The sequence below is a fragment of the Haliotis rufescens genome, unplaced genomic scaffold, assembly GCF_023055435.1.
Source record: "Haliotis rufescens isolate VD_foot unplaced genomic scaffold, xgHalRufe1.0.p SCAF_10, whole genome shotgun sequence".
Lineage (NCBI taxonomy): Eukaryota > Metazoa > Mollusca > Gastropoda > Lepetellida > Haliotidae > Haliotis > Haliotis rufescens.
This window is the reverse complement of record NW_025963780.1, coordinates 3980877-4002237: the sequence shown is the minus strand read 5'-3', so window position 1 is coordinate 4002237 and position 21361 is coordinate 3980877. Positions and strand designations below refer to the sequence as shown.

The 21361-nt window shown below is 40.0% G+C and overlaps 23 non-coding genes across 23 annotated transcripts; all 23 read left to right on the top strand.

Moving 5' to 3' along the window:
• The first annotated feature begins 2750 nt into the window (after positions 1 to 2750).
• Trnap-cgg lies at positions 2751 to 2822 on the top strand. The gene has a single exon. It is a non-coding gene; the product is annotated as a tRNA-Pro (tRNA).
• A 629-nt stretch (positions 2823 to 3451) lies between these two features.
• On the top strand, positions 3452 to 3523 carry Trnap-cgg. The gene has a single exon. It is a non-coding gene; the product is annotated as a tRNA-Pro (tRNA).
• A 635-nt stretch (positions 3524 to 4158) lies between these two features.
• Trnap-cgg lies at positions 4159 to 4230 on the top strand. Its single transcript has one exon. It is a non-coding gene; the product is annotated as a tRNA-Pro (tRNA).
• Positions 4231 to 4867: 637 nt separating this feature from the next.
• Positions 4868 to 4939, top strand: Trnap-cgg. Its single transcript has one exon. It is a non-coding gene; the product is annotated as a tRNA-Pro (tRNA).
• Positions 4940 to 5568: 629 nt separating this feature from the next.
• On the top strand, positions 5569 to 5640 carry Trnap-cgg. Its single transcript has one exon. It is a non-coding gene; the product is annotated as a tRNA-Pro (tRNA).
• Positions 5641 to 6269: 629 nt separating this feature from the next.
• Trnap-cgg lies at positions 6270 to 6341 on the top strand. The gene has a single exon. It is a non-coding gene; the product is annotated as a tRNA-Pro (tRNA).
• Positions 6342 to 6976: 635 nt separating this feature from the next.
• Trnap-cgg lies at positions 6977 to 7048 on the top strand. Its single transcript has one exon. It is a non-coding gene; the product is annotated as a tRNA-Pro (tRNA).
• A 637-nt stretch (positions 7049 to 7685) lies between these two features.
• Positions 7686 to 7757, top strand: Trnap-cgg. Its single transcript has one exon. It is a non-coding gene; the product is annotated as a tRNA-Pro (tRNA).
• Positions 7758 to 8387: 630 nt separating this feature from the next.
• Trnap-cgg lies at positions 8388 to 8459 on the top strand. The gene has a single exon. It is a non-coding gene; the product is annotated as a tRNA-Pro (tRNA).
• Positions 8460 to 9088: 629 nt separating this feature from the next.
• Trnap-cgg lies at positions 9089 to 9160 on the top strand. Its single transcript has one exon. It is a non-coding gene; the product is annotated as a tRNA-Pro (tRNA).
• A 637-nt stretch (positions 9161 to 9797) lies between these two features.
• Positions 9798 to 9869, top strand: Trnap-cgg. Its single transcript has one exon. It is a non-coding gene; the product is annotated as a tRNA-Pro (tRNA).
• A 630-nt stretch (positions 9870 to 10499) lies between these two features.
• Trnap-cgg lies at positions 10500 to 10571 on the top strand. The gene has a single exon. It is a non-coding gene; the product is annotated as a tRNA-Pro (tRNA).
• Positions 10572 to 11201: 630 nt separating this feature from the next.
• Trnar-ccu lies at positions 11202 to 11273 on the top strand. The gene has a single exon. It is a non-coding gene; the product is annotated as a tRNA-Pro (tRNA).
• Positions 11274 to 12121: 848 nt separating this feature from the next.
• On the top strand, positions 12122 to 12193 carry Trnap-cgg. The gene has a single exon. It is a non-coding gene; the product is annotated as a tRNA-Pro (tRNA).
• Positions 12194 to 12767: 574 nt separating this feature from the next.
• Trnap-cgg lies at positions 12768 to 12839 on the top strand. Its single transcript has one exon. It is a non-coding gene; the product is annotated as a tRNA-Pro (tRNA).
• A 631-nt stretch (positions 12840 to 13470) lies between these two features.
• Trnap-cgg lies at positions 13471 to 13542 on the top strand. Its single transcript has one exon. It is a non-coding gene; the product is annotated as a tRNA-Pro (tRNA).
• A 631-nt stretch (positions 13543 to 14173) lies between these two features.
• On the top strand, positions 14174 to 14245 carry Trnap-cgg. Its single transcript has one exon. It is a non-coding gene; the product is annotated as a tRNA-Pro (tRNA).
• A 631-nt stretch (positions 14246 to 14876) lies between these two features.
• Positions 14877 to 14948, top strand: Trnap-cgg. The gene has a single exon. It is a non-coding gene; the product is annotated as a tRNA-Pro (tRNA).
• Positions 14949 to 16271: 1323 nt separating this feature from the next.
• Positions 16272 to 16343, top strand: Trnap-cgg. The gene has a single exon. It is a non-coding gene; the product is annotated as a tRNA-Pro (tRNA).
• Positions 16344 to 18321: 1978 nt separating this feature from the next.
• Positions 18322 to 18393, top strand: Trnap-cgg. The gene has a single exon. It is a non-coding gene; the product is annotated as a tRNA-Pro (tRNA).
• Positions 18394 to 19023: 630 nt separating this feature from the next.
• Trnap-cgg lies at positions 19024 to 19095 on the top strand. Its single transcript has one exon. It is a non-coding gene; the product is annotated as a tRNA-Pro (tRNA).
• A 583-nt stretch (positions 19096 to 19678) lies between these two features.
• On the top strand, positions 19679 to 19750 carry Trnap-cgg. The gene has a single exon. It is a non-coding gene; the product is annotated as a tRNA-Pro (tRNA).
• A 1322-nt stretch (positions 19751 to 21072) lies between these two features.
• Positions 21073 to 21144, top strand: Trnap-cgg. The gene has a single exon. It is a non-coding gene; the product is annotated as a tRNA-Pro (tRNA).
• The last annotated feature ends 217 nt before the right edge of the window (positions 21145 to 21361 follow it).

Genomic DNA, 21361 nt, shown 5'->3' with positions numbered 1-21361 from the left:
TCCGGGAAAGCACGCTACCATGTAACCAATCACCTCGGCTAGTTCCCGGATCGAACACAACTGTTTCTTGAGTAATGCTTCACAGGCTTGTTTCACGAACTGAGCTTTAGATGGAACTGGAGAAACGGTCATTGATGACGAGTTGATGACAAAACCAAGAAAAGTGATTTCCTGTGTAGGTGACAGTACCGATTTTTCAGGGTGTAAAACAAAGCCTAGTTTGGTGAACAAGACAGCAGTTTCCGAAACAAACGTTGAACATTCTTTCTTATCATCACCAACGATGAACGAATCATCAATGTATCCGACATTAGTATGTCCCCGTGTTCTCAGAAATGAAAACGGCACTCTAAGTAATTTTGTGAAGTATCTAGGAGCACAACTAAGTCCGTTTGGCAGAACAGTAAACTGGTATAGCTGACCTTGCCAGAAGAATTTAAGGTATTTCTGATGATTTGGATGAACAGGCACAGTGTAGTAGGCATCTTTCAAATCTATCGATGCCATGTAACAGTCCTTACGCACTAATGAGATAGCAGCTGTAAGGCTGTCCATCTTGAAATGGACATAGTCTACACTTCCATTTAGTTGCTTCAGATTCAGGATAAGTCTGTATGTCCCGTTTTTCTTAAGTCTAATGAAGATTGTGGATATGTATTCACCATGTTCACGACGTGATGGAACGATAACTCCCTTAGCTAAAAGTTTAGCGATTTCTCCACCTATGATGAAATGTTCTTGGGGTGAGAAGCTAATTTCTTTGGGAATATGCGACTGGACGGGCAACGAAGTAAAGTCTATGTAAGAACCAGTTACAGTCTGCAAGATAAACGGGTCTGAAGATAGTTCTTGCCAGCTCTGAACGTGAAATCGTAGTCTACCCGCAACAAATACATTGTTTGGTATATTGAAAGTGCTCACCTCTCTTGGGGTACCAGTTAGTGCCTCCCCCCTTCGAATTTCTTCTTGTGGAAGGGGCGACTCCTGTCTAAAAAACCCCTTCCTCTCACCGGGTTGCCATGGTTACGGCTGGTTGCATAAGAGGGAGTCTTGTATGCAGTAAACGGCTTGTGGTAGGGCGCCGGGCGCTGCTGACTGTAGGTGAGTTGTTGAGCCAATCTGTTGGTCATACTCATTGACTTGATCGTTTCCGCCAAGTTGTCTCCAAACAGCAGGGTAGACATAGGCGTCTGAGGTGAACACAACTGCTGGAATTGCTTATTGAGATGTGGTCTGATCATTTCCCGTCGGCGGTAGTTTAGCTCTGTGTTCACGTGAGCGAGCAGACTAATGGCATCAGTGGCCTGTTTCGCCAGTTGTTTGATGTCTAATTGCTGCACTGACATTTCCTTGTTCTTAACTTTTAGCAGGTCGCTGGCCAGGTGTAGCAATGGCACAGCTGCCCTAAGGACAGGAGCTTGGAGTTTCTGCATCTTTATGTCATTTGACCGTTCTTGTGATTTGAGCTTAGTCCAGATTTCTGGGTTGACTTTGCTCGTTTTCACCAACTCACAGTTGTGGGGAGACTTGTAAACTGAAAGTTTCTCTTTCAACTTTTCGTCAGGCATTTTCTTGAACATCATATTGTTCATTGCCTCTGCCAACTTTGGTTGTATAGGTGGGCCTAAGAGATCTTCGTTGGTATAATCCTGAAGCAGGGAGTCTAAGATATCACTACTTTCATCCATTTGCGTGGAGTCATCCGCTGTTCCCAGAGCACCTGCAGCCTCTTCAGCTGCCACCGCGCTAGAGTCGGCATCATCAAAGAGGTCTTCCATGGCGCCGTTCCCGCCACAGTCAGACAGCTCGTCGCTGGACTCATGGCCCATGGCGCTCCCCCCCTCCCCTCTTTCATCATATGGAGGACGGGTCACAGTTGCACTAGCAAGGCTGAGGGGTGGTGTCTGATTCACAAATGAAGCCATAGTGTCTCCAAGTTTGGAAATAGATGATGTCATACTGGATATCAGCTGCTGAGTGTTCATATTCTGTTGCATGACTTGGGCTAGAAGCCAGTCTTGACTCTCATTAGAGGGTGTAGTCGGGGACTTGCCGTTGGAGGCCTGGTTATCTGCCGAGTTACTAACCTCTTTGGCTTGTTTGGAACTGGATTTGGGTTGTTCCTTAGATGCCAGGGAGCGCTTTTTAGCGCTTTTAGGACGTGGCTTTTGACATCCTTCTCCACCTTTAGATGATGAAGCATTCATGTCATCCAAGATTTTGCCGAGTACATCATTAGCTCTGGGAGAGTGCTCCGCTGATTGCAGCATAGCGTCCGCCATCTTGGCTGGTACCCCCGTGGGGCTGTTGTTGATCACCTGTTCTGTTCTTGGTAAAGAACAGATGGATGTTGATGACCACTCAAACGGTAATTGTACACGCTGAGAGTAGATATTCCAGCTCAAACGGTAATTGTACACACTTTGAGCTAAAGGGCATAGATTAAGTCACTGAATTGTCAGAGCATAATCACCCTTGTCTTCTTCCTGCAAGGTTCGTTAACGCACTGACGCCTGGTTCGCTCTCGCTATCTCACGTGATCACGATCTACGTCGTGATTGGTTGAAATATAATTAATAATATATTGTATAGAGAGATTTATTTTGAGCATCCCAAAGTGTTTAGATGATGGTTATTCCAAGCATGTGAATGAAAAGTAAAGTGTTTCAATTGATTTAATGAAGAAGAAATGAGGTCAGATGATATTTTGTGACTGAGATAGAACGCCGAAGAGCTTGGTATTGGAGAGCGGCTCGTTGGTCTAGTGGTATGATTCTCGCTTCGGGTGCGAGAGGTCCCGGGTTCGACTCCCGGACGAGCCCAACCTTTTGGCAAAAGCATTTTGTAGCTGAAATGCTTCTCCTGTCAGTCCCAAGAGATGGAAGGAGCATCAGCTTTGAATCTTTCTGCGATGATTCTTTGTACTTAAGCATATTTTGTCAACTGATTACTTTGGAAATGTACGCTATGTCTTTTGCATCTTTTTATCACTGAGAAGTAAACCTTGCGTTCATGGAAAGAGCTTAGCAATTGATTGGAAGGTCTTGGGACGTGGTTTATTTTTTGCAGCAGAAAAGTGAGTAAATGAGTTGACGGCGAATGTTAAAAACGGATTTGATTAAGTTACTTCATAACGAAGTCCATTCTTTACGTTTTGTCAGGCTCGCAAGCCTTAAGATGTGCCTAAATGTTTCTTGAGTTTGGCCTTCTATGAACTACTGTATTGCATTGAAGTAAATGCACGATGCATGTTCATTACATAAGGGGAAATTAATTAATAATAAATTGTATAGAGAGATTTATTTTGAGCATTGCCAAAGTGTTTAGATGATGGTTATTCCAAGCATGTGGATGAAGGTAAAGTGTTTCAATTGATTAAATGAAGAAGAAATGAGGTCAGATGATATGTAGAGACTGCGATAGAACGTCGAAGAGCTTGGTGTTGGAGAGCGGCTCGTTGGTCTAGTAGTATGATTCTTGCTTCGGGTGCGAGAGGTCCCGGGTTCGACTCCCGGACGAGCCCAATATTTTGGCAAAAACATTCGCAGTTGAAATGCTTCTCCTGTCAGTCCCAAGAGATGGAAGAAGCATCAGCTTGGAATCTCTCGACGATGCTTGTTTGTCTTAAAGCATCCTTTGCCAACTGATTACAGTAGAAATGTACACTTTATAAATGTCTTTTATATTTGTTTAACACTGAGAAGTAAACCTTGCGTTCATGGAAACAATTTTGCAATTGATTTGTAGGTCATGGGGACGTGGTTTGTTTTTCGTAGGAGAAAAGTGAGTAAATGAGTTGACGGCGAATGTTAAAAACGGATTTGATTAAGTTACTTCATAACCAAGTCCATTCTTTGCGTTTTGATAGGCTCGCAAGCCTTAAGATGTGCCTAAATGTTTCTTGAGTTTGGCCTTCCATGAACTACTGTATTGCATTGAAGTAAATGCACGATGCATGTTCATTACATAAGGGGAAATTAATTAATAATAAATTGTATAGAGAGATTTATTTTGAGCATTGCCAAAGTGTTTAGATGATGGTTATTCCAAGCATGTGGATGAAGGTAAAGTGTTTCAATTGATTAAATGAAGAAGAAATGAGGTCAGATGATATGTAGAGACTGCGATAGAACGTCGAAGAGCTTGGTGTTGGAGAGCGGCTCGTTGGTCTAGTGGTATGATTCTCGCTTCGGGTGCGAGAGGTCCCGGGTTCGACTCCCGGACGAGCCCAACCTTTTGGCAAAAGCATTTTGTAGCTGAAATGCTTCTCCTGTCAGTCCCAAGAGATGGAAGAAGCTTCAGCTAGGAATCTCTCGGCGATGATTCTTTGTACTTAAGCATCTTTTGTCAACTGATTACTTTGGAAATGTACACTATGTCTTTTGCATCTTTTTATCACTGAGAAGTAAACCTTGCGTTCATGAAAACAACTTAGCAATTGATTTGAAGGTCTTGGGACGTGGTTTGTTTTTTGAAACAGAAATGGGGGTTGAAGGCGAATGTTAAAAACGGATTTGAATAAGTTACATCATAACCCAAGCCCATTCTTTGCGTTTTTCCAGTTCTCTTGTGCAATGAAGTGAGGCTCCCAAGCCTTAAGGTGTGCCTAAATGTTGCTTGATGTTTTCCTCTGTGAAATAATGTATTGTGGTAAGATGCATAGTGTAGCTTTGCTTACATAAGAGAGCGATTGATTAATAATGAAATGTACAGAGAGAGTGATTTGTAGCACTACCAAAGTGTTTAGATGATGGGTATCCCAAGTATGCGGATGAAGGTAAAGTGTTTCAATTGATTAAATGAAGAAGAAATGAGGTCAGATGATATGCTGAGACTGCGATAGAACGTCGAAGAGCTTTTGGAGAGCGGCTCGTTGGTCTAGTGGTATGATTCTCGCTTCGGGTGCGAGAGGTCCCGGGTTCGACTCCCGGACGAGCCCAAACTTTTGGCAAAAGCATTTTGTAGCTGAAATGCTTCTCCTGTCAGTCCCAAGAGATGGAAGAAGCATCAGCTTGGAATCTCTCGGCGATGATTCTTTGTACTTAAGCATATTTTGTCAACTGATTACTTTGGAAATGTACACTATGTCTTTTGCATCTTTTTATCACTGAGAAGTAAACCTTGCGTTCATGGAAAGAGCTTAGCAATTAATTGGAAGGTCTTGGGACGTGGTTTAATTTTTTCAGCAGTAAAGTGAGTAAATGAGTTGACAGCGAATGTTAAAAACGGATTTGATTAAGTTACTTCATAACGAAGTCCATTCTTTACGTTTTGTCAGGCTCGCAAGCCTTAAGATGTGCCTAAATGTTTCTTGAGTTTGGCCTTCTATGAACTACTGTATTGCATTGAAGTAAATGCACGATGCATGTTCATTACATAAGGGGAAATTAATTAATAATATATTGTATAGAGAGATTTATTTTGAGCATCCCAAAGTGTTTAGATGATGGTTATTCCAAGCATGTGAATGAAAAGTAAAGTGTTTCAATTGATTTAATGAAGAAGAAATGAGGTCAGATGATATTTTGTGACTGAGATAGAACGCCGAAGAGCTTGGTATTGGAGAGCGGCTCGTTGGTCTAGTGGTATGATTCTCGCTTCGGGTGCGAGAGGTCCCGGGTTCGACTCCCGGACGAGCCCAACCTTTTGGCAAAAGCATTTTGTAGCTGAAATGCTTCTCCTGTCAGTCCCAAGAGATGGAAGGAGCATCAGCTTTGAATCTTTCTGCGATGATTCTTTGTACTTAAGCATATTTTGTCAACTGATTACTTTGGAAATGTACGCTATGTCTTTTGCATCTTTTTATCACTGAGAAGTAAACCTTGCGTTCATGGAAAGAGCTTAGCAATTGATTGGAAGGTCTTGGGACGTGGTTTATTTTTTGCAGCAGAAAAGTGAGTAAATGAGTTGACGGCGAATGTTAAAAACGGATTTGATTAAGTTACTTCATAACGAAGTCCATTCTTTACGTTTTGTCAGGCTCGCAAGCCTTAAGATGTGCCTAAATGTTTCTTGAGTTTGGCCTTCTATGAACTACTGTATTGCATTGAAGTAAATGCACGATGCATGTTCATTACATAAGGGGAAATTAATTAATAATAAATTGTATAGAGAGATTTATTTTGAGCATTGCCAAAGTGTTTAGATGATGGTTATTCCAAGCATGTGGATGAAGGTAAAGTGTTTCAATTGATTAAATGAAGAAGAAATGAGGTCAGATGATATGTAGAGACTGCGATAGAACGTCGAAGAGCTTGGTGTTGGAGAGCGGCTCGTTGGTCTAGTAGTATGATTCTCGCTTCGGGTGCGAGAGGTCCCGGGTTCGACTCCCGGACGAGCCCAATATTTTGGCAAAAACATTTGCAGTTGAAATGCTTCTCCTGTCAGTCCCAAGAGATGGAAGAAGCATCAGCTTGGAATCTCTCGACGATGCTTGTTTGTCTTAAAGCATCCTTTGCCAACTGATTACAGTAGAAATGTACACTTTATAAATGTCTTTTATATTTGTTTAACACTGAGAAGTAAACCTTGCGTTCATGGAAACAATTTTGCAATTGATTTGTAGGTCATGGGGACGTGGTTTGTTTTTCGTAGGAGAAAAGTGAGTAAATGAGTCGACGGCGAATGTTAAAAACGGATTTGATTAAGTTACTTCATAACCAAGTCCATTCTTTGCGTTTTGATAGGCTCGCAAGCCTTAAGATGTGCCTAAATGTTTCTTGAGTTTGGCCTTCTATGAACTACTGTATTGCATTGAAGTAAATGCACGATGCATGTTCATTACATAAGGGGAAATTAATTAATAATAAATTGTATAGAGAGATTTATTTTGAGCATTGCCAAAGTGTTTAGATGATGGTTATTCCAAGCATGTGGATGAAGGTAAAGTGTTTCAATTGATTAAATGAAGAAGAAATGAGGTCAGATGATATGTAGAGACTGCGATAGAACGTCGAAGAGCTTGGTGTTGGAGAGCGGCTCGTTGGTCTAGTGGTATGATTCTCGCTTCGGGTGCGAGAGGTCCCGGGTTCGACTCCCGGACGAGCCCAACCTTTTGGCAAAAGCATTTTGTAGCTGAAATGCTTCTCCTGTCAGTCCCAAGAGATGGAAGAAGCTTCAGCTAGGAATCTCTCGGCGATGATTCTTTGTACTTAAGCATCTTTTGTCAACTGATTACTTTGGAAATGTACACTATGTCTTTTGCATCTTTTTATCACTGAGAAGTAAACCTTGCGTTCATGAAAACAACTTAGCAATTGATTTGAAGGTCTTGGGACGTGGTTTGTTTTTTGAAACAGAAATGGGGGTTGAAGGCGAATGTTAAAAACGGATTTGAATAAGTTACATCATAACCCAAGCCCATTCTTTGCGTTTTGCCAGTTCTCTTGTGCAATGAAGTGAGGCTCCCAAGCCTTAAGGTGTGCCTAAATGTTGCTTGATGTTTTCCTCTGTGAAATAATGTATTGTGGTAAGATGCATAGTGTAGCTTTGCTTACATAAGAGAGCGATTGATTAATAATGAAATGTACAGAGAGAGTGATTTGTAGCACTACCAAAGTGTTTAGATGATGGGTATCCCAAGTATGCGGATGAAGGTAAAGTGTTTCAATTGATTAAATGAAGAAGAAATGAGGTCAGATGATATGCTGAGACTGCGATAGAACGTCGAAGAGCTTTTGGAGAGCGGCTCGTTGGTCTAGTGGTATGATTCTCGCTTCGGGTGCGAGAGGTCCCGGGTTCGACTCCCGGACGAGCCCAAACTTTTTGCAAATGCATTTTGTAGCTGAAATGCTTCTCCTGTCAGTCCCAAGAGATGGAAGAAGCATCAGCTTGGAATCTCTCGGCGATGATTCTTTGTACTTAAGCATATTTTGTCAACTGATTACTTTGGAAATGTACACTATGTCTTTTGCATCTTTTTATCACTGAGAAGTAAACCTTGCGTTCATGGAAAGAGCTTAGCAATTAATTGGAAGGTCTTGGGACGTGGTTTAATTTTTTCAGCAGTAAAGTGAGTAAATGAGTTGACAGCGAATGTTAAAAACGGATTTGATTAAGTTACTTCATAACGAAGTCCATTCTTTACGTTTTGTCAGGCTCGCAAGCCTTAAGATGTGCCTAAATGTTTCTTGAGTTTGGCCTTCTATGAACTACTGTATTGCATTGAAGTAAATGCACGATGCATGTTCATTACATAAGGGGAAATTAATTAATAATATATTGTATAGAGAGATTTATTTTGAGCATTGCCAAAGTGTTTAGATGATGGTTATTCCAAGCATGTGAATGAAAAGTAAAGTGTTTCAATTGATTTAATGAAGAAGAAATGAGGTCAGATGATATTTTGTGACTGAGATAGAACGCCGAAGAGCTTGGTATTGGAGAGCGGCTCGTTGGTCTAGTGGTATGATTCTCGCTTCGGGTGCGAGAGGTCCCGGGTTCGACTCCCGGACGAGCCCAACCTTTTGGCAAAAGCATTTTGTAGCTGAAATGCTTCTCCTGTCAGTCCCAAGAGATGGAAGGAGCATCAGCTTTGAATCTTTCTGCGATGATTCTTTGTACTTAAGCATATTTTGTCAACTGATTACTTTGGAAATGTACACTATGTCTTTTGCATCTTTTTATCACTGAGAAGTAAACCTTGCGTTCATGGAAAGAGCTTAGCAATTAATTGGAAGGTCTTGGGACGTGGTTTATTTTTTGCAGCAGAAAAGTGAGTAAATGAGTTGACGGCGAATGTTAAAAACGGATTTGATTAAGTTACTTCATAACGAAGTCCATTCTTTACGTTTTGTCAGGCTCGCAAGCCTTAAGATGTGCCTAAATGTTTCTTGAGTTTGGCCTTCTATGAACTACTGTATTGCATTGAAGTAAATGCACGATGCATGTTCATTACATAAGGGGAAATTAATTAATAATAAATTGTATAGAGAGATTTATTTTGAGCATTGCCAAAGTGTTTAGATGATGGTTATTCCAAGCATGTGGATGAAGGTAAAGTGTTTCAATTGATTAAATGAAGAAGAAATGAGGTCAGATGATATGTAGAGACTGCGATAGAACGTCGAAGAGCTTGGTGTTGGAGAGCGGCTCGTTGGTCTAGTAGTATGATTCTCGCTTCGGGTGCGAGAGGTCCCGGGTTCGACTCCCGGACGAGCCCAAACTTTTGGCAAAAGCATTTTGTAGCTGAAATGCTTCTCCTGTCAGTCCCAAGAGATGGAAGAAGCTTCAGCTAGGAATCTCTCGGCGATGATTCTTTGTACTTAAGCATCTTTTGTCAACTGATTACTTTGGAAATGTACACTATGTCTTTTGCATCTTTTTATCACTGAGAAGTAAACCTTGCGTTCATGAAAACAACTTAGCAATTGATTTGAAGGTCTTGGGACGTGGTTTGTTTTTTGAAACAGAAATGGGGGTTGAAGGCGAATGTTAAAAACGGATTTGAATAAGTTACATCATAACCCAAGCCCATTCTTTGCGTTTTTCCAGTTCTCTTGTGCAATGAAGTGAGGCTCCCAAGCCTTAAGGTGTGCCTAAATGTTGCTTGATGTTTTCCTCTGTGAAATAATGTATTGTGGTAAGATGCATAGTGTAGCTTTGCTTACATAAGAGAGCGATTGATTAATAATGAAATGTACAGAGAGAGTGATTTGTAGCACTACCAAAGTGTTTAGATGATGGGTATCCCAAGTATGCGGATGAAGGTAAAGTGTTTCAATTGATTAAATGAAGAAGAAATGAGGTCAGATGATATGCTGAGACTGCGATAGAACGTCGAAGAGCTTTTGGAGAGCGGCTCGTTGGTCTAGTGGTATGATTCTCGCTTCGGGTGCGAGAGGTCCCGGGTTCGACTCCCGGACGAGCCCAAACTTTTGGCAAAAGCATTTTGTAGCTGAAATGCTTCTCCTGTCAGTCCCAAGAGATGGAAGAAGCATCAGCTTGGAATCTCTCGGCGATGATTCTTTGTACTTAAGCATATTTTGTCAACTGATTACTTTGAAAATGTACACCATGTCTTTTGCATCTTTTTATCACTGAGAAGTAAACCTTGCGTTCATGGAAAGAGCTTAGCAATTAATTGGAAGGTCTTGGGACGTGGTTTATTTTTTGCAGCAGAAAAGTGAGTAAATGAGTTGACGGCGAATGTTAAAAACGGATTTGATTAAGTTACTTCATAACGAAGTCCATTCTTTACGTTTTGTCAGGCTCGCAAGCCTTAAGATGTGCCTAAATGTTTCTTGAGTTTGTCCTTCTATGAACTACTGTATTGCATTGAAGTAAATGCACGATGCATGTTCATTACATGAGGGGAAATTAATTAATAATATATTGTATAGAGAGATTTATTTTGAGCATTGCCAAAGTGTTTAGATGATGGTTATTCCAAGCATATGAATGAAAAGTAAAGTGTTTCAATTGATTAAATGAAGAAGAAATGGGGTCAGATGATATTTTGTGACTGCGATAGAACGTCGAAGAGCTTGGTATTGGAGAGTGGCTCGTTGGTCTAGTGGTATGATTTTCGCTTCGGGTGCGAGAGGTCCCGGGTTCGACTCCCGGACGAGCCCAAACTTTTGGCAAAAGCATTTTGTAGCTGAAATGCTTCTCCTGTCAGTCCCAAGAGATGAAAGAAGCATCAGCTTGGAATCTCTCGGCGATGATTCTTTGTACTTAAGCATATTTTGTCAACTGATTACTTTGGAAATGTACACTATGTCTTTTGCATCTTTTTATCACTGAGAAGTAAACCTTGCGTTCATGGAAGCAATTTAGCAATTGGTTTGTAGGTCTTGGGACGTGGTTTGTTTTTTTGAAACAGAAAAGTGAATAAATGAGTTGACGGCGAATGTTAAAAACGGATTTGATTAAGTTACTTTATAACCAGGTCCATTCTTTACGTTTTATCAGGCTCGCAAGCCTTAAGATGTGCCTAAATGTTTCTTGAGTTTGGCCTTCCATGAACTACTGTATTGCATTGAAGTAAATGCACGATGCATGTTCATTACATAAGGGGAAATTAATTAATAATATATTGTATAGAGAGATTTATTTTGAGCATTGCCAAAGTGTTTAGATGATGGTTATTCCAAGCATGTGAATGAAGGTAAAGTGTTTCAATTGATTAAATGAAGAAGAAATGAGGTCAGATGATTTGTAGTGACTGCGATAGAACGTCCAAGAACTTGGTGTTGGAGAGCGGCTCGTTGGTCTAGTGGTATGATTCTCGCTTCGGGTGCGAGAGGTCCCGGGTTCGACTCCCGGACGAGCCCAAACTTTTGGCAAAAGCATTTTGTAGCTGAAATGCTTCTCCTGTCAGTCCCAAGAGATGGAAGAAGCATCAGCTTGGAATCTCTCGGCGATGATTCTTTGTACTTAAGCATATTTTGTCAACTGATTACTTTGAAAATGTACACCATGTCTAATGCATCTTTTTATCACTGAGAAGTAAACCTTGCGTTCATGGAAGCAATTTAGCAATTGGTTTGTAGGTCTTGCGGACATGGTTTGATTCTTTGTAGCAGAAAAGTGAGTAAATGAGTTGACGGCGAATGTTAAAAACGGATTTGATTAAGTTAATTCATAACCAAGTCCATTCTTTGCGTTTTATCAGGCTCGCAAGCCTTAAGATGTGCCTAAATGTTTCTTGAGTTCGTCCTCAAGAAGTAAACCTTGCGTTCATGGAAAGAGCTTAGCAGTTAATTGGAAGGTCTTGGGACGTGGTTTATTTTTTGTAGCAGAAAAGTGAGTAAATGAGTTGAAGGCGAATGTTAAAAACGGATTTGATTAAGTTACTTCATAACCAAGTCCATTCTTTGCGTTTTATCAGGCTCGCAAGCCTTAAGATGTGCCTAAGTGTTTCTTGAGTTTGTCCTTTCATGAAATACTGTATTGCATTGAAGTAAATGCACGATGCATGTTCATTACATAAGGGGAAATTAATTAATAATATATTGAATAGAGAGATTTATTTTGAGCATTGCCAAAGTGTTTAGATGATGGTTATTCCAAGCATGTGAATGAAGGTAAAGTGTTTCAATTGATTAAATGAAGAAGAAATGAGGTCAGTTGATATGCTGTGACTGCGACAGGAACGTCGATAAGCTTGTCAAAGATGTGCGGCTCGTTGGTCTAGTGGTATGATTCTCGCTTCGGGTGCGAGAGGTCCCGGGTTCGACTCCCGGACGAGCCCAAACTTTTGACAAAAACATTTTTGTAGCTGAAATGCTTCTCCTGTCAGTCCCAAGAGATGGAAGAAGCATCAGCTTGGAATCTCTCGGCGATGATTTTTTGTACTTTGCATCTTTTTATCACTGAGAAGTAAACCTTGCGTTCATGGAAAGAGCTTAGCAATTAATTGGAAGGTCTTGGGACGTGGTTTATTTTTTGTAGCAGAAAAGTGAGTAAATGAGTTGAAGGCGAATGATAAAAAACGGATTTGATTAAGTTACTTCATAACGAAGTCCATTCTTTACGTTTTGTCAGGCTCGCAAGCCTTAAGATGTGCCTAAATGTTTCTTGAGTTTGTCCTTCTATGAACTACTGTATTGCATTGAAGTAAATGCACGATGCATGTTCATTACATAAGGGGAAATTAATTAATAATATATTGTATAGAGAGATTTATTTTGAGCATCCCAAAGTGTTTAGATGATGGTTATTCCAAGCATGTGAATGAAAAGTAAAGTGTTTCAATTGATTAAATGAAGAAGAAATGAGGTCAGATGATATTTTGTGACGAGCCGAAGAGCTTGGTATTGGAGAGCGGCTCGTTGGTCTAGTGGTATGATTCTCGCTTCGGGTGCGAGAGGTCCCGGGTTCGACTCCCGGACGAGCCCAAAACTTTTGGCAAAAGCATTTTGTAGCTGAAATGCTTCTCCTGTCAGTCCCAAGAGATGGAAGGAGCATCAGCTTTGAATCTCTCGGCGATGATTCTTTGTTCTTAAGCATATTTTGTCAACTGATTACTTTGGAAATGTACACTATGTCTTTTGCATCTTTTTATCACTGAGAAGTAAACCTTGCGTTCATGGAAAGAGCTTAGCAATTAATTGGAAGGTCTTGGGACGTGGTTTATTTTTTGCAGCAGAAAAGTGAGTAAATGAGTTGACGGCGAATGTTAAAAACGGATTTGATTAAGTTACTTCATAACGAAGTCCATTCTTTACGTTTTGTCAGGCTCGCAAGCCTTAAGATGTGCCTAAATGTTTCTTGAGTTTGTCCTTCTATGAACTACTGTATTGCATTGAAGTAAATGCACGATGCATGTTCATTACATGAGGGGAAATTAATTAATAATATATTGTATAGAGAGATTTATTTTGAGCATTGCCAAAGTGTTTAGATGATGGTTATTCCAAGCATATGAATGAAAAGTAAAGTGTTTCAATTGATTAAATGAAGAAGAAATGGGGTCAGATGATATTTTGTGACTGCGATAGAACGTCGAAGAGCTTGGTATTGGAGAGCGCCTCGTTGCTCTAGTGGTATGATTTTCGCTTCGGGTGCGAGAGGTCCCGGGTTCGACTCCCGGACGAGCCCAAACTTTTGGCAAAAGCATTTTGTAGCTGAAATGCTTCTCCTGTCAGTCCCAAGAGATGAAAGAAGCATCAGCTTGGAATCTCTCGGCGATGATTCTTTGTACTTAAGCATATTTTGTCAACTGATTACTTTGGAAATGTACACTATGTCTTTTGCATCTTTTTATCACTGAGAAGTAAACCTTGCGTTCATGGAAGCAATTTAGCAATTGGTTTGTAGGTCTTGGGACGTGGTTTGTTTTTTTGAAACAGAAAAGTGAATAAATGAGTTGACGGCGAATGTTAAAAACGGATTTGATTAAGTTACTTTATAACCAGGTCCATTCTTTACGTTTTATCAGGCTCGCAAGCCTTAAGATGTGCCTAAATGTTTCTTGAGTTTGGCCTTCCATGAACTACTGTATTGCATTGAAGTAAATGCACGATGCATGTTCATTACATAAGGGGAAATTAATTAATAATATATTGTATAGAGAGATTTATTTTGAGCATTGCCAAAGTGTTTAGATGATGGTTATTCCAAGCATGTGAATGAAGGTAAAGTGTTTCAATTGATTAAATGAAGAAGAAATGAGGTCAGATGATTTGTAGTGACTGCGACAGGAACGTCCAAGAACTTGGTGTTGGAGAGCGGCTCGTTGGTCTAGTGGTATGATTCTCGCTTCGGGTGCGAGAGGTCCCGGGTTCGACTCCCGGACGAGCCCACACTTTTGGCAAAAGCATTTTGTAGCTGAAATGCTTCTCCTGTCAGTCCCAAGAGATGGAAGAAGCATCAGCTTGGAATCTCTCGGCGATGATTCTTTGTACTTAAGCATATTTTGTCAACTGATTACTTTGAAAATGTACACCATGTCTAATGCATCTTTTTATCACTGAGAAGTAAACCTTGCGTTCATGGAAGCAATTTAGCAATTGGTTTGTAGGTCTTGCGGACATGGTTTGATTCTTTGTAGCAGAAAAGTGAGTAAATGAGTTGACGGCGAATGTTAAAAACGGATTTGATTAAGTTAATTCATAACCAAGTCCATTCTTTACGTTTTGTCAGGCTCGCAAGCCTTAAGATGTGCCTAAATGTTTCTTGAGTTTGTCCTTCTATGAACTACTGTATTGCATTGAAGTAAATGCACGATGCATGTTCATTACATAAGGGGAAATTAATTAATAATATATTGTATAGAGAGATTTATTTTGAGCATCCCAAAGTGTTTAGATGATGGTTATTCCAAGCATGTGAATGAAAAGTAAAGTGTTTCAATTGATTAAATGAAGAAGAAATGAGGTCAGATGATATTTTGTGACTGAGATAGAACGCCGAAGAGCTTGGTATTGGAGAGCGGCTCGTTGGTCTAGTGGTATGATTCTCGCTTCGGGTGCGAGAGGTCCCGGGTTCGACTCCCGGACGAGCCCAAACTTTTGGCAAAAGCATTTTGTAGCTGAAATGCTTCTCCTGTCAGTCCCAAGAGATGGAAGGAGCATCAGCTTTGAATCTCTCGGCGATGATTCTTTGTACTTAAGCATATTTTGTCAACTGATTACTTTGGAAATGTACACTATGTCTTTTGCATCTTTTTATCACTGAGAAGTAAACCTTGCGTTCATGGAAAGAGCTTAGCAATTAATTGGAAGGTCTTGGGACGTGGTTTATTTTTTGCAGCAGAAAAGTGAGTAAATGAGTTGACGGCGAATGTTAAAAACAGATTTGATTAAGTTACTTCATAACGAAGTCCATTCTTTACGTTTTGTCAGGCTCGCAAGCCTTAAGATGTGTCTAAATGTTTCTTGAGTTTGTCCTTCTATGAACTACTGTATTGCATTGAAGTAAATGCACGATGCATGTTCATTACATGAGGGGAAATTAATTAATAATATATTGTATAGAGAGATTTATTTTGAGCATTGCCAAAGTGTTTAGATGATGGTTATTCCAAGCATGTGAATGAAAAGTAAAGTGTTTCAATTGATTAAATGAAGAAGAAATGAGGTCAGATGATATTTTGTGACTGAGATAGAACGCCGAAGAGCTTGGTATTGGAGAGCGGCTCGTTGGTCTAGTGTTGCTTCGGGTGCGAGAGGTCCCGGGTTCGACTCCCGGACGAGCCCAAACTTTTGGCAAAAGCATTTTGTAGCAGAAATGCTTCTCCTGTCAGTCCCAAGAGATGGAAGGAGCATCAGCTTTGAATCTCTCGGCGATGATTCTTTGTACTTAAGCATATTTTGTCAACTGATTACTTTGGAAATGTACACTATGTCTTTTGCATCTTTTTATCACTGAGAAGTAAACCTTGCGTTCATGGAAAGAGCTTAGCAATTAATTGGAAGGTCTTGGGACGTGGTTTATTTTTTGCAGCAGAAAAGTGAGTAAATGAGTTGACGGCGAATGTTAAAAACGGATTTGATTAAGTTACTTCATAACGAAGTCCATTCTTTACGTTTTGTCAGGCTCGCAAGCCTTAAGATGTGCCTAAATGTTTCTTGAGTTTGTCCTTCTATGAACTACTGTATTGCATTGAAGTAAATGCACGATGCATGTTCATTACATGAGGGGAAATTAATTAATAATATATTGTATAGAGAGATTTATTTTGAGCATTGCCAAAGTGTTTAGATGATGGTTATTCCAAGCATGTGAATGAAGGTAAAGTGTTTCAATTGATTAAATGAAGAAGAAATGAGGTCAGATGATATGCTGTGACTGCGACAGGAACGTCGATAAGCTTGTCAAAGATGTGCGGCTCGTTGGTCTAGTGGTATGATTCTCGCTTCGGGTGCGAGAGGTCCCGGGTTCGACTCCCGGACGAGCCCAAACTTTTGACAAAAGCATTTTTGTAGCTGAAATGCTTCTCCTGTCAGTCCCAAGAGATGGAAGAAGCATCAGCTTGGAATCTCTCGGCGATGATTCTTTGTACTTAAGCATATTTTGTCAACTGATTACTTTGGAAATGTACACCATGTCTAATGCATCTTTTTATCACTGAGAAGTAAACCTTGCGTTCATGGAAGCAATTTAGCAATTGGTTTGTAGGTCTTGCGGACATGGTTTGATTCTTTGTAGCAGAAAAGTGAGTAAATGAGTTGACGGCGAATGTTAAAAACGGATTTGATTAAGTTACTTCATAACCAAGTCCATTCTTTGCGTTTTATCAGGCTCGCAAGCCTTAAGATGTGCCTAAATGTTTCTTAAGTTTATCCTTTCATGAAATACTCTATTGCATTGAAGTAAATGCACGATGCATGTTCATTACATGAGGGGAAATTAATTAATAATATATTGTATAGAGAGATTTATTTTGAGCATTGCCAAAGTGTTTAGATGATGGTTATTCCAAGCATGTGAATGAAGGTAAAGTGTTTCAATTGATTAAATGAAGAAGAAATGAGGTCAGATGAGTAGTGACTGCGACAGGAACGTCCAAGAACTTGGTGGTGTAGAGCGGCTCGTTGGTCTAGTGGTATGATTCTCGATTCGGGTGCGAGAGGTCCCGTGTTCGACTCCCGGACAAGCCCAAACTTTTGGCAAAAGCATTTTTGTAGCTGAAATGCTTCTCCTGTCAGTCCCAAGAGATGGAAGAAGCATCAGCTTGGAATCTCTCGGCGATGATTTTTTGTACTTTGCATCTTTTTATCACTGAGAAGTAAACCTTGCGTTCATGGAAAGAGCTTAGCAATTAATTGGAAGGTCTTGGGACGTGGTTTATTTTTTGTAGCAGAAAAGTGAGTAAATGAGTTGACGGCGAATGATAAAAAACGGATTTGATTAAGTTACTTCATAACGAAGTCCATTCTTTACGTTTTGTCAGGCTCGCAAGCCTTAAGATGTGCCTAAATGTTTCTTGAGTTTGTCCTTCTATGAACTACTGTATTGCATTGAAGTAAATGCACGATGCATGTTCATTACATAAGGGGAAATTAATTAATAATATATTGTATAGAGAGATTTATTTTGAGCATCCCAAAGTGTTTAGATGATGGTTATTCCAAGCATGTGAATGAAAAGTAAAGTGTTTCAATTGATTAAATGAAGAAGAAATGAGGTCAGATGATATTTTGTGACTGAGATAGAACGCCGAAGAGCTTGGTATTGGAGAGCGGCTCGTTGGTCTAGTGTTGCTTCGGGTGCGAGAGGTCCCGGGTTCGACTCCCGGACGAGCCCAAACTTTTGGCAAAAGCATTTTGTAGCAGAAATGCTTCTCCTGTCAGTCCCAAGAGATGGAAGGAGCATCAGCTTTGAATCTCTCGGCGATGATTCTTTGTACTTAAGCATATTTTGTCAACTGATTACTTTGGAAATGTACACTATGTCTTTTGCATCTTTTTATCACTGAGAAGTAAACCTTGCGTTCATGGAAAGAGCTTAGCAATTAATTGGAAGGTCTTGGGACGTGGTTTATTTTTTGCAGCAGAAAAGTGAGTAAATGAGTTGACGGCGAATGTTAAAAACGGATTTGATTAAGTTACTTCATAACGAAGTCCATTCTTTACGTTTTGTCAGGCTCGCAAGCCTTAAGATGTGCCTAAATGTTTCTTGAGTTTGTCCTTCTATGAACTACTGTATTGCATTGAAGTAAATGCACGATGCATGTTCATTACATGAGGGGAAATTAATTAATAATATATTGTATAGAGAGATTTATTTTGAGCATTGCCAAAGTGTTTAGATGATGGTTATTCCAAGCATGTGAATGAAGGTAAAGTGTTTCAATTGATTAAATGAAGAAGAAATGAGGTCAGATGATATGCTGTGACTGCGACAGGAACGTCGATAAGCTTGTCAAAGATGTGCGGCTCGTTGGTCTAGTGGTATGATTCTCGCTTCGGGTGCGAGAGGTCCCGGGTTCGACTCCCGGACGAGCCCAAACTTTTGACAAAAGCATTTTTGTAGCTGAAATGCTTCTCCTGTCAGTCCCAAGAGATGGAAGAAGCATCAGCTTGGAATCTCTCGGCGATGATTCTTTGTACTTAAGCATATTTTGTCAACTGATTACTTTGGAAATGTACACCATGTCTAATGCATCTTTTTATCACTGAGAAGTAAACCTTGCGTTCATGGAAGCAATTTAGCAATTGGTTTGTAGGTCTTGCGGACATGGTTTGATTCTTTGTAGCAGAAAAGTGAGTAAATGAGTTGACGGCGAATGTTAAAAACGGATTTGATTAAGTTACTTCATAACCAAGTCCATTCTTTGCGTTTTATCAGGCTCGCAAGCCTTAAGATGTGCCTAAATGTTTCTTAAGTTTATCCTTTCATGAAATACTCTATTGCATTGAAGTAAATGCACGATGCATGTTCATTACATGAGGGGAAATTAATTAATAATATATTGTATAGAGAGATTTATTTTGAGCATTGCCAAAGTGTTTAGATGATGGTTATTCCAAGCATGTGAATGAAGGTAAAGTGTTTCAATTGATTAAATGAAGAAGAAATGAGGTCAGATGAGTAGTGACTGCGACAGGAACGTCCAAGAACTTGGTGGTGTAGAGCGGCTCGTTGGTCTAGTGGTATGATTCTCGATTCGGGTGCGAGAGGTCCCGGGTTCGACTCCCGGACAAGCCCAAACTTTTGGCAAAAGCATTTTTGTAGCTGAAATGCTTCTCCTGTCAGTCCCAAGAGATGGAAGAAGCATCAGCTTGGAATCTCTCGGCGATGATTTTTTGTACTTTGCATCTTTTTATCACTGAGAAGTAAACCTTGCGTTCATGGAAAGAGCTTAGCAATTAATTGGAAGGTCTTGGGACGTGGTTTATTTTTTGTAGCAGAAAAGTGAGTAAATGAGTTGACGGCGAATGATAAAAAACGGATTTGATTAAGTTACTTCATAACGAAGTCCATTCTTTACGTTTTGTCAGGCTCGCAAGCCTTAAGATGTGCCTAAATGTTTCTTGAGTTTGTCCTTCTATGAACTACTGTATTGCATTGAAGTAAATGCACGATGCATGTTCATTACATAAGGGGAAATTAATTAATAATATATTGTATAGAGAGATTTATTTTGAGCATCACAAAGTGTTTAGATGATGGTTATTCCAAGCATGTGAATGAAAAGTAAAGTGTTTCAATTGATTAAATGAAGAAGAAATGAGGTCAGATGATATTTTGTGACTGAGATAGAACGCCGAAGAGCTTGGTATTGGAGAGCGGCTCGTTGGTCTAGTGGTATGATTCTCGCTTCGGGTGCGAGAGGTCCCGGGTTCGACTCCCGGACGAGCCCAAACTTTTGGCAAAAGCATTTTGTAGCTGAAATGCTTCTCCTGTCAGTCCCAAGAGATGGAAGGAGCATCAGCTTTGAATCTCTCGGCGATGATTCTTTGTACTTAAGCATATTTTGTCAACTGATTACTTTGGAAATGTACACTATGTCTTTTGCATCTTTTTATCACTGAGAAGTAAACCTTGCGTTCATGGAAAGAGCTTAGCAATTAATTGGAAGGTCTTGGGACGTGGTTTATTTTTTGCAGCAGAAAAGTGAGTAAATGAGTTGACGGCGAATGTTAAAAACGGATTTGATTAAGTTACTTCATAACGAAGTCCATTCTTTACGTTTTGTCAGGCTCGCAAGCCTTAAGATGTGCCTAAATGTTTCTTGAGTTTGTCCTTCTATGAACTACTGTATTGCATTGAAGTAAATGCACGATGCATGTTCATTACATAAGGGGAAATTAATTAATAATATATTGTATAGAGAGATTTATTTTGAGCATTGCCAAAGTGTTTAGATGATGGTTATTCCAAGCATGTGAATGAAAAGTAAAGTGTTTCAATTGATTAAATGAAGAAGAAATGAGGTCAGATGATATTTTGTGACTGAGATAGAACGCCGAAGAGCTTGGTATTGGAGAGCGGCTCGTTGGTCTAGTGTTGCTTCGGGTGCGAGAGGTCCCGGGGTCGACTCCCGGACGAGCCCAAACTTTTGGCAAAAGCATTTTGTAGCAGAAATGCTTCTCCTGTCAGTCCCAAGAGATGGAAGGAGCATCAGCTTGGAATCTCTCGGCGATGATTCTTTGTACTTAAGCATATTTTGTCAACTGATTACTTTGGAAATGTACACTATGTCTTTTGCATCTTTTTATCACTGAGAAGTAAACCTTGCGTTCATGGAAAGAGCTTAGCAATTAATTGGAAGGTCTTGGGACGTGGTTTATTTTTTGCAGCAGAAAAGTGAGTAAATGAGTTGACGGCGAATGTTAAAAACGGATTTGATTAAGTTACTTCATAACGAAGTCCATTCTTTACGTTTTGTCAGGCTCGCAAGCCTTAAGATGTGCCTAAATGTTTCTTGAGTTTGTCCTTCTAGGAACTACTGTATTGCATTGAAGTAAATGCACGATGCATGTTCATTACATGAGGGGAAATTAATTAATAATATATTGTATAGAGAGATTTATTTTGAGCATTGCCAAAGTGTTTAGATGATGGTTATTCCAAGCATATGAATGAAGGTAAAGTGTTTCAATTGATTAAATGAAGAAGAAATGAGGTCAGATGATATTTTGTGACTGAGATAGAACGCCGAAGAGCTTGGTATTGGAGAGCGGCTCGTTGGTCTAGTGGTATGATTTTCGCTTCGGGTGCGAGAGGTCCCGGGTTCGACTCCCGGACGAGCCCAAACTTTTGGCAAAAGCATTTTGTAGCTGAAATGCTTCTCCTGTCAGTCCCAAGAGATGGAAGAAGCATCAGCTTGGAATCTCTCGGCGATGATTCTTTGTACTTAAGCATATTTTGTCAACTGATTACTTTGGAAATGTACACCATGTCTAATGCATCTTTTTATCACTGAGAAGTAAACCTTGCGTTCATAGAAGCAATTTAGCAATTGGTTTGT